Source organism: Rosa rugosa, chromosome 4 (genome assembly GCF_958449725.1).
Source record: "Rosa rugosa chromosome 4, drRosRugo1.1, whole genome shotgun sequence".
Taxonomy (NCBI): Eukaryota; Viridiplantae; Streptophyta; class Magnoliopsida; order Rosales; family Rosaceae; genus Rosa; species Rosa rugosa.
The window spans coordinates 16432211-16443375 of NC_084823.1; the positions used below are offsets into that span (position 1 = coordinate 16432211).

General features: G+C 38.0%; 2 long non-coding RNA genes and 1 pseudogene across 2 annotated transcripts; 2 read left to right on the forward strand and 1 right to left on the reverse strand.

The window, feature by feature from the left end:
• The first annotated feature begins 665 nt into the window (after nucleotides 1–665).
• Nucleotides 666–4496, forward strand: LOC133743118 (protein NRT1/ PTR FAMILY 5.10-like; annotated as a pseudogene).
• Nucleotides 4497–5888: 1392 nt separating this feature from the next.
• LOC133742418 (uncharacterized) lies at nucleotides 5889–7437 on the forward strand. The gene is made up of 3 exons (XR_009862575.1): nucleotides 5889–6198; nucleotides 6532–6653; nucleotides 6748–7437. It is a non-coding gene; the product is annotated as an uncharacterized LOC133742418 (long non-coding RNA).
• A 688-nt stretch (nucleotides 7438–8125) lies between these two features.
• Nucleotides 8126–9886, reverse strand: LOC133706993 (uncharacterized). The gene is made up of 3 exons (XR_009844860.1): nucleotides 9866–9886; nucleotides 8546–9593; nucleotides 8126–8433 (listed from the first exon to the last, which is right to left on the reverse strand). It is a non-coding gene; the product is annotated as an uncharacterized LOC133706993 (long non-coding RNA).
• Nucleotides 9887–11165: the final 1279 nt, after the last annotated feature.

Genomic DNA, 11165 nt, shown 5'->3' on the forward strand with positions numbered 1-11165 from the left:
CCCTCCATCATTTTTTCTCTCATCCAAACACACTCTTAGGCCATGTTTGGTTGGTGGAAAGGAAAGGAAACATTTTCCTTTCCTTTGGGAAAGTGATTCCTGAGGGGGCCGGGGGGGAGGAACCAATTTCCTCCACTTTTTCTTTTCCTTTGGGAACCACTTTCTCTTCCTTGGCTGTCCCAAACGCAGGAAATGAAAGTGTTTCCTTTCTCAATGCCCAGATTCCACCAACCAAACATGGCCTTAGAGAGAATGTAACTTTCTCCCCACTAGGAATTATTCTTTTTGATTGCTTTAGTTGTTGATTAGATTTGCTATAGTTGGTCACTTACCTGTTGACAAGAAGCTTTTGAAAAAAATTCAAAAAGATGCAAAATATTCTTGGCAGCTTTAGGAGAAACCTTGCTAAAAGTCCAGCATTCATTGTCAAATATTGAATTATGTCCTTTTCTCGAAACTCCTAAATTCAATTCAAACTTTGTCCCTATCGAAAAGAAAGATGAACAACCTTTTTCTCTTTTTCAAAATTTTTACTAAAAAATCGAAATCGGGAAGTGAACTGAGTGAGTTACTACTTTTACTCCAATAAAAAATAAAAATAAAAAAAATTACTACTTTAGTCACTTCAAAAGCGAGACGTCATCAAGAAAACGAAATTAGTGAAGAATAAACTCTATAACGTGGAAGGGAGAACATGAAAAGGTTGGAATTGGATACGGAATATCTCCCTCTACACGACCTGACCACAGTTAATGGCTACATCTCTCGAAGAATCTCCGGAGACCCGAACTCCACTCCTAGACGACGTCGTAGACGGCGCCGTTGATTACAAAGGCCATCAGGTCCACAGATCAACCTCCGGCGGTTGGCGTTCCGCATCCTTCATAATAGGTAACACAATCACGTACTTGCCTTCACTTGCAGTATTGAGAAGCTAAAGAATCATTTGAATTTGACTCAGGGGTGGAAGTTGCGGAGAGGTTCGCCTACAGTGGAATAAGCTCGAATCTGATAACGTTTCTGACGGGACCGTTGGGACAGTCGACGGTAACGGCGGCGGAGAATGTGAACATATGGTCCGGAACGGCGCAGTTGCTTCCTCTGTTGGGAGCATTCGTGGCGGATTCTTTTCTGGGTCGCTATCGCACTATTATTGTTGCTTCTCTCCTCTACATTTTGGTCTGTCGCTTTCATCCCATTTTTTATTTTTATTTTTGTTTCTTTTTTCCGCTCTATTATTTATTTTGCACTAGGTGAACATGCTTAAAGTCAATGCGGGTTAGCTTTGTAATTTGACTTATCTGCTGACCCGACCCGCTTCTAGATGATCCGTTTCCAGAAGGTTGGATGGTCTGAGTCTATGGCATGCTTTTTTTTTTTTTTTTTTTTTTTGTCTTGTTGCATGGAACTTGATTTCTGGAAACATTCTCGTATTGAAAAGCAATGCGATCCTTAGAAAGAACACTAGCCAGCCTAGCAACTAGCTGCTTTGTCATGGATGAGAAGAGAATTCCGAAATCCGAAATCCTAGAAATGGAACTTAGTTGAAGTGATGTTATTTGCATGTATATGGGCTGTTTAAGATGTCAAAATGAGCGAGGTTTTGTCTCCATTTCCATCATACATCATTTTACAATTAAGGGATACATGCACAACTTGATGTGAAGCCATTAATTACCAGATTCTCAGGAGGGAAAGCTGAGCCGAGTTAGTGGAGCTGCAGGGGAAACTCTGCTGTCGCTGGTGACTGCTTGTGTACTAAAAAAACTTTGGTTTTCTTCGCGTAGGACTAGGAGGTTGAACTGAGACGCCTTGTCCTGTCTAAATTACAACGGAATTATGGCTGTCTGGCTGACAGGGAGAAATATTATCACAGTAGTTTAGTTCGGAAAACAGAAGTATTCGTGTCACAAACTACTTTTAATGTACACTTCTCATGAACCAAGTCATGGTTTTCCCAGGTGTTACCTTTTGGCCTGGTCTAAACTGAATTCTGGTTTTACCAGGTGTACTAAAAAATACTGCAGATTTGATCTATATTTCACTTTACCTTCTGATGGAAGGAGCATGTTACAAATGATTATGAGTGCCAGTTTTAGTATTGTTTTCTACATCTTGCTATGTTTGAACATTATTGTTCTTGACCTGAATTGGAACAGGGACTCGGCTTGTTGACCGTGTCGGCCGTTCTTCCTTTTTCTCAGCTTCAAATAGTGTTATTCTTCTTCTCTCTATATCTAGCAGCAGTTGGGCAAGGTGGACACAAGCCCTGTGTTCAGGCTTTCGGGGCAGATCAGTTTGATGGACAAGATCCAGAGGAGTGCAAAGCGAAAAGCTCATTCTTCAATTGGTGGTACTTTGGTATCTGTGCAGGCTCGCTATTCACAGTCTCAATATTGGTCTACATACAGGACAATCTAAGCTGGGGTCTGGGGTTTGGAATTCCTTGTGTTGTGATGGTCCTTGCACTGATTATTTTTGTCGGTGGAACTAGGACATACCGGTATAGCATCAAAGGGGAGGAGGAAAGCCCATTTGTGAGAATTGGCGAGGTTTTTGTTGCTGCATTAAGGAACCGGCGAACTAGTCCTTTAGCAGTAGCTTCTGAAGAGGAATCCCGTGGAACCTTGCCTGATCAAAGTTTTGAACAATTCAAGTAAGCATCTTATATGCATAGGTTTAGATTAAAGAAAATGGGGAGTAAACTAGGAGAAAGATTCAATTAAAGAGTTTGATACATATGAAGCCCATTTTATCTTGCACGACTCTTCTGAGTCCTGACTTTAAAATTATTTGATAGATGAAGGTTCTTATCAAGTGTTTATATCTCCCATTTGGCTCCTGTCCATATCAGTTCTACAAATAACGAAGATTGTCATATTTCTTCTTATTATCTAATATGAATCCCAGTTTTTTTTTTTTTTTTGGTTCTGATGTATGCTAATTAGTTCGTACTCAGACATATAATAGTTGGGATTGAGGTACACTGGGTGAAAAATCTGTCATTTATACCGCTATGCGTATTTGTTGTTGTGTAACAAGGGCCTTTTAGAATTTATAAATGCACTTTTTTAACCAGTGCTGCAGTAATTGTGGTTTTAGTTGGTTCAGCAAGAGTTATTTTGATTCAGTGCATGAGTTATACTATATATACTTACGGGAACTTCGCCATTTAATGGAACTCTGGGTTATGTCTCGTAAAGTGACTCTATTTATTGGGAAAAGCTATCATTCCAACTAAAGATACTCCTATTATTTGCTGTACTAAAGTTATGCACTCCACTTTAGTATATTTCCCTTATAATGTAAATCTTTATTCTTCATGTCGCTGACAATTGGAAACTTTGATTGATCTCATAAGCTTAAACACTTGACCAAAGCATTTTTGAAGCTCATTTTAAATTCTTTTTCTTTTAATTTGCAGGTTCCTCAACAAAGCCTTGCTTGCACCAGATGATTTGGAGAAAAACAGGAAGGTGTGTACCATCGCTGATGTTGAGGAAGCAAAGGGTGTTCTTAGGCTGTTTCCAATATGGGCTACATGCTTGCCATATGCTATTGTATATGCACAGTCCACTACTTTCTTCACCAAGCAAGGTGCCACCATGGACAGAACTATTGTTCCCGGTTTTGACATACCCGCTGCTTCACTTCAGTCATTTATCAGCCTTACCATATTGATGATCATACCCATTTATGACCGCATTTTTGTTCCAATGGCAAGAGCTTTCACCAGAAAAACCTCTGGCATTACAATTAATGCTACAAAGAATTGGAACTGGGATGTTTTTCTCTATCATATCTATGGTCGTTGTAGCTTTAGTTGAGATAAAAAGGCTCCAAACTGCGAAAGATTATGATCTGGTTGATCTGCCAAGTGCCACAATTCCAATGAGTATTTGGTGGTTGGTTCCTCAGTACTTTTTGTATGGACTAGCCGATGTTTTCACCATGGTTGGTCTACAAGAGTTCTTCTACGATCAGGTACCAACTGAATTAAGAAGCATCGGACTTGCCCTCTACCTCAGTATATTTGGTGTGGGAAACTTTCTGAGCAGCTTTCTTATCTCTATTATTGAGGAAGCAACCAGTTGGGGAGGCCACACTAGCTGGTTTTCCGATAACCTGAATCTTGCACATCTTGATTACTTTTACTGGTTACTAGCAGCACTCAGTGCAGTAGGATTGTTGGCCTACATGTATTTTGCAAAATCTTACATTTATAATAGGGCTAGTACAATATCAACACAAATATGAATCGTTATAATCACCACAAAATACAGTGTCATCACGTCTTTTGTAGTAAATCTAAAAAGTGAATGTGTAAATCAATTGTGCTTAATATTGTTCTCCCATAAACACGTACTACCGTTCCTTGTCTTGTCAGGAAAGATTCCTTTCCATTTGATTTTGATCTTGATTGATACTGTTTGGCGGATTAAATAAACCATCCAACATGGTGGGTAACTCCAAAAAGGAATGGAGTTAAATAGACCTAGTTTAAGAAGAACATGGCACAACAAATGTTTGCATATCTGAGTACGCAATTTCTCTTTCATTTCACAGCCCCCAACGCCGATGGCTACTTCTCCGGAGACCCAAACTCCGCTGCTAGACGCCGATGGTTACCCTTATTTGAATACGATTCGTTTTCTGCTTCTGAAGCTTCCTCCTTGGACTTGGTTTGACTTGCTATTGCTATGTTTTTGGATGGTTCTCGACTCCTACATACTCTATGACATCATGTCTTCTAGATTGATCAACAACCTTCGAGAAAAAATCCAAGTAAGTCGCCGGAAAAGATCTCCCAAAAAGCTTCGTGAAAAGCTGAAGGTTTCTGCCTTCTTGGGAAGCCTATTTTGAGCATTAATTCCCGCTTCCTTGATGACTTTTCTGACTAGTTCTTAGGCTCATGTTGTATTAAAACATCATGTCTTCAAGGAATGCCAGCCCTTTCTGCAAGAGTCCACTTGGAATATTGCAAGAAAAGTTCTCCAAAACTGTTCCCGATAAGGATAAGCTGATTCTAAACTGTAGTTTTCTGCTTTGCAACAACTATTTTGCACAACGATTTCTGTGGACTTCCCTTGTAATTTCCGGCCAAAAGAATTACCAAACTGCATCCTTAGCATCTGTACTTTACTTCGTTGCTCCATTAAAACTTATATTTTTCTAGGATTGCTTCACGAAGTACTTATGCCACCAAAAGTGGTGGTGCATGGAAAATTCACCAAAATTTCATTTTTTTTCTCCTCTTGTTAAGATTTTCTACAAACATGGGATTAGATTAGTCAGCACTAAATTAGACTTTTAGAACAAGTAATTTTCATGTTTTAGGGCACAAATATATATATATACCGGGGGCCCTTCCACTATGGGATCCCTTTTTTGGTCTTTTCTAGGGATCGGGCATTTGACCAACTTTTCGATCATATTTTGACATTTCAACCGTTTAGTTTTTAGGTCATAATGTGTAGATCATTTCTGCAAATTTTCAGCCAAATTGATTATCGTTAAGATATCAAACTAGATTAAATCAATGGACGAACCAAATCTGTCAAACTTGAACCGTTCATACTTATAATTTTAAATCGCAATTTTAAATGCCTTAACGATAATCAATTTGGCTGAAAATTTGCAGAAATGATCTACACATTAGAACCTAAAAACTAAACGGTCGAGATGTCAAAATATGATCGACAAGTTGGTCAAATGCCCTATCCCTAGAAAAGACCAAAAAAATGGATCTCTCACTAGAAGGGCCCTGTATATATATATATATATATATATATATATATATACAGCAAGGATCCAAAGAGGACGTCCTTGCTATACAAAATCTGCGGATGGGTCACGCACAGCCGTCCGTTGCTTTAAATGAAATTCAATGGCTCAGATCGATCTCTTCCCAAAAACCAAACCAACGCGGGTCGAAGTAGAAAACTCAGACGAACTGTACGCTCTCCACTTCGATACAACCAAAGTCGTCTCTGGTTCTCCATCTCGTCTCCACCCAAAACACTGGTCTTCTCGTCTCCAATTAAATACTAGAAACTCATCTCAGGTTGCACGATTGTTGCAACCGAAGCTTTCTTTTTTCCTTTCTCTCATGAAAATTGTAGCTCTCTTATGGTCAGTAATCCCTTGGAGTTTTCGCGCCAAAAGTTGGAGACTTGGAAGCAGAGAAACACATCTAGAGTATGGATTCTCTCTCTTTTCTGATTTGTTTGATTTCCAATTACAAAATTTAGGGTTTTTTTTCCATATTTGGGACTTTTCTTCTTTATGTTTCTGGGTTTCTTTTTTGTTTCGAGATTTGAGATTACTGATTTGGGATTACTAATTTTGGGATTACTGATTTGTATTTGGGATTACTGATTTTGTTTTTGGGATTACTGATTTGTATTTGGGATTACTGATTTGTATTTGGGATTATTGATTTTGTTTTTGGGATTACTGATTTTGGGATTACTGATTTGGGATTACTGATTTTGTTTTTGGGATTACTGACTTTTCTGCAATTATCTACAGGTGACTCCTGATGCACATTTCGAAAAAGATTTGGGCTTAGATAGCTTGGATAATGGGAGATTGTAATGGCTCTAGAAGAAGAGTTCAAGCTTATTTAAACATATTTGCAAACATCTTTGATTGTAAACAGTGACATGTTCTATCCAATCAATTTTGAGGATTGGTTTTGTTCCTGCTCATGTTTTAAGTGCTATTTTTCATTATATGGTTGTACAGAATCCAAAAGGAGGAAGCTCTAAAAGTTCGTGCGTCTAAAGCTAGTGAAGTGGGTGAAAGAGAGAAGGAAATAGAAGCTGAGGTTGCAGAGCTTGAAAGACAAAGGGATGATCTTGAGGCTCAATTGAAAAAGGTTTTCTCTGGTTTTTTCTCTATGATTTCCTAAATGCGTACCTACTTAGATTTTTTGTTTAGTTGTATTTTGCCCTATTCCTATACTCTGGTTTCCTCTGATGAGCATATTCTTATTTGCCCCTGGTTTTCTTGTTTGTTCCTATATTCTGGTTCTATTGATTTAAGCAGTTTAAAAAGATATGTATATGAGAATCATATATGCATCAGACGAAAAAAAAAAATGTTGTTATATAATTCTCATATACATAAATACATTTCCTCATGTGAGGCAGAATCATATATGCTTCCGATGAGAATCATATAAGCATCTTGATCAAGTTCGAGAATCACAGACATTGATTCCTTGATCCAGGCAATAGATGACTTTATCTGAGAGTCTAGTTGAAGGATGTTGTTTGACTTTATTAAAAGAACTTTTGAAAAAATAGTTCCTGGGTTGGTTTCCATGCTGTTAAAGTACATCTATTAGTTACAAGCCTTGACACTATCAGTTAGTTACCTGCTAGCTTGTCGTTAATCCCTCGAATTCGCAGTTGAATGTGCATTAGCCTTATGGCCTTGGCTGGCCCCAATTTGACTACATTTTTCAAGAGTACTAGATGGACCACTTGTTTTGAGTTTTCTAGTGATCCATTGAAGTGTTATTAGAACAGTTGCCAAAACCGTGCATTAAGGTCCAGTTTTGAGAGAGCTTATAGTTATGTAAAAGTCATTTATTTGTTAGAAGCACATGAAATTTCAATAGAGCTTTTAGGATACTGATCTAGTGTGTGTGATTTTTCTGGTTTTGGATTTGCAAGATGATTTCAAGTTGGCTATTGGCTTGATTGATTAGCTTCTACGCTGGTTTCGATATTGTTGCTGTTATTGGTGAATATTGTTATGAATTTTGTGATGTGTTTGATTCTTCAAGCTTGGGATGCACCGGCAATGAGTGACGATTTCTATTTGAGGCAGGTGGATTGGTTGCTGCATAATGTATTGGCTGTGGGAGAGGAAAACTGTGTTCATTTGTGGAATGTTTGTAGTAGTAAACACTAAATGTAATGTGAATGTAATGTGCATTTTCTGGAATCACAGTGTATATATTACTTCTGAATGTAATGTGCATTTTCTGGAATTTTTCTGGAATCACAGTAAAGCTTATTACTTCTGAATGTAATGTGCACATAGCTTTGCTCTTGCTATGCTGCAGAATTTCATTTGTTGTACTATACAGTATTATAGAAGGAATGAAACAATTACATTCATTTTCTGGAATCACTACAATTACATTCATTGTCTGGAATCATTACAATTACATTCATTTTCTGGAATCATTACAATTACATTCATTTTCTGGAATCATTACATATCAGCAACTTTTGACTAGCCACTATTCCAACAATATTCCAACAATACTATGAACAACTCTGCCATATAACCTGCAGAATGGCATGATGCAAAATGGCATCCAAAACAACTCTGACAAGATGCAAAATGGCATCCAAAACCTGCAGAATCTTCTAGTAGATCACCTTCTAGGCTTCTAGCATATTATTTCCACAAAAACTGCAGAATCAAACAATGAAGAAAAGAAAATCAAAGTCAAATACCGAAATGCTTTGCAAATACTTAAATGGAAGATAACATGAACAGATCTTTAAAGATGTCAACGTACTACCTTCATGGACAATGCCATGATCTTCTTGTAACAGACATCCACCGTCCCTGCTGTTCCAGAAAGACGAATAAGGGCAACTACTCCTTTTGGACCAAAATCAGAGTATCTCCACTACTTTGTTCCAATATGCAGATACACAGTATTTCAATACAAACCAACAAATCAAGTCACCACCAAAATTGAACACACCTATAATTTAATAAGCAAAAAGCTATAAGATTAAAATAAGAAAAACTATCCACTTCAAAACCCAACAATTAGACAGAAATAAAAGCCTTCAAATTAAAATACACAAAGTTGATGCTATGCTATGATATATGCTGTTGACAATTCCAAGCCTTAGCAGCGAAAACATAAACTTGATTCCAGAAAGTGTGACAAACATGGTAATAGCAAAACCCAATATCAAAATGAAGCTAAAGGCTCAATCTTTACATAAAAATGTGGGAACAGTTATATTCGCACTGATGAATCAAACACTTCCAAAACCTGCAGAATCCAACTTTTGACTAGCCATAAACTGCAGAGTCAAAGAGACCACAAAACCTGCAGAATCAAACACTAAGTTCAACTATTTACACTTTAATACCAACACTCCATTCTCTCTCTCTATATATATATATATACAGATCTGCAGAATCAAAGAGACCAACTATTTACACTTTAATACCAACTATTTACACTAATGTTGTTCATTTGGAAGAGTTCAATTGTTATCTTTAAAACGCATTCGGGCTGCGAGCAGATAATCTACATTAAAAGCACCAATCCAAGTTTTGATTGTTAAGGTAGAAAGTAGAGATTAATACAAAACTGAGCTTTGACTAATCATACGTACAGTTTCACTTCAACTTAATTGAGGAAAATTATAGCCTATAGATGCTGTAAAAGAATAATAATGGTATTACAAGAGCAGATTCCTTTGTCGAAAAAATTGCCAATTACTAATTCACTATCTAAATGATTGTTATCCAAAATCAACTGCATCAAAGGTTTAATGGCTCTGCCTCGGTGTCCCTTTCCTTCATTCCTACCCAATCTTTTGTCTCTGTTAAACACAAATAATTCCAACCATAAGCACCAAGTAGTAAGGTGTTGGGAGATGGACCTAAAGAAAATTGCCAACTAGAATAGCAAGATAAAGAAGGGGGATTTCTTTTTTTAATAAAAAAAAAGGGAATTTCTATTTTTAATAAAAAAAAAATAGCTTCAGTTTGCGGTGAGGTGGATCAAATTGCAAACCAAACCCAGATAGATAAACCCCCATACCCACATTCATAGGCACCACCCAGAATTGCATGCACCGAAATTCAGGCTTACCTTCTCTTTTCTGTCTTCTCCTGAATGTCTTCTTCTTTCCCTTCTTCCTTTGCTCTCTTCGCTCTCGCTATCTGTCTCTATGGAGCGAAAAAACCCAGAAGCGAAAGATGAAAGCGGTGTAATCGATCAGAAGAAATTATTAAAAAAAAAAAAAAAAATATATACCCAGATTTGTGTTCTTCTCAGATGAACCCAAGAACCGAGATTCGCATTGTTCGTTCTCTTCCCGTCCCCATGCTCTTCCTCAAATCAAAATCCAAGAACCGCCTTGATTCGCCATGTTCTTCCCTCTCTCTCGAATCAGTCGTCTCTTTCAGTTTCAGATTGGAAATCGCCTCACTCTTCCTCCTCTCTTTATCTTTCTATCTCTTTATTAATAGAGATTTGCATCTGAGCCGTTGGTTGAAACGAACGGCAGAGATTGACCCATCCGCAGATTATGTATAGCAAGGACGTCCTCTTTGGAACCTTGCTGTATATATATATATATATATACAGGCCGGTTCTGATGCGGTCGGAGGAGGTCGAGGTTGCAGGTTCTGGGCAGCGACTCGACCTGCAACTGCAACTTTCTGGGCAGAGCTGCAACCTCGTCGCCGGCGACTCCACCCAACTGCAGACCGGTCCGTCCTACCCCTGGCCTCCGTCCGGCAAGCTGCGCCTCGCCGTCGAAGCTTGATCGAGGCTGCTGTGTCGACGTCCGCACTTTAACAACAATGCGGACGCCCTCTTTGGAACCGCTCCGTATATATATATATATATATGAATTATGATCCAACATTAATTGGAAATATTTATTCCAACGAAGGTGTTGGTCGAAAAATATGTCGTATAAAAAGTTTTCCGACAACCTTTGTGGTGGGAAAAAGTTTGTTGGTGTTGTAAATAATTATGGATAAATCATGTAAATAGATGTTGAGTAATAGGTGTCTATCCCTAGAGATTGATGATTGATAGAATTGTATGTGGGAGTAAATGACGTTGCTATTAAACGTTACCTTTTTGTGTACACCATGTACTCTATATAAACTTCCTCATAGTGAGATGAATAGACACATTCCATACTCTGTGTCTAAACTCTCTCTCTCTCTCTCAAATTCTTTCACTTTATGTTTTACAACACGTTATAGCACGAAAAACTCTGAAATTGTTGATCAACCAAAGGAGGATCATCGTTTAATCTGGTTTAGGATCTGAATCACAAACAACCTCTTGGATTGGCTGAGAAGACAACCTTTCTCAGTTCTGCACAAATAAGCTAAAGATTCATCTGTTCTTCATCAAGTAATGTTTTCCAAAA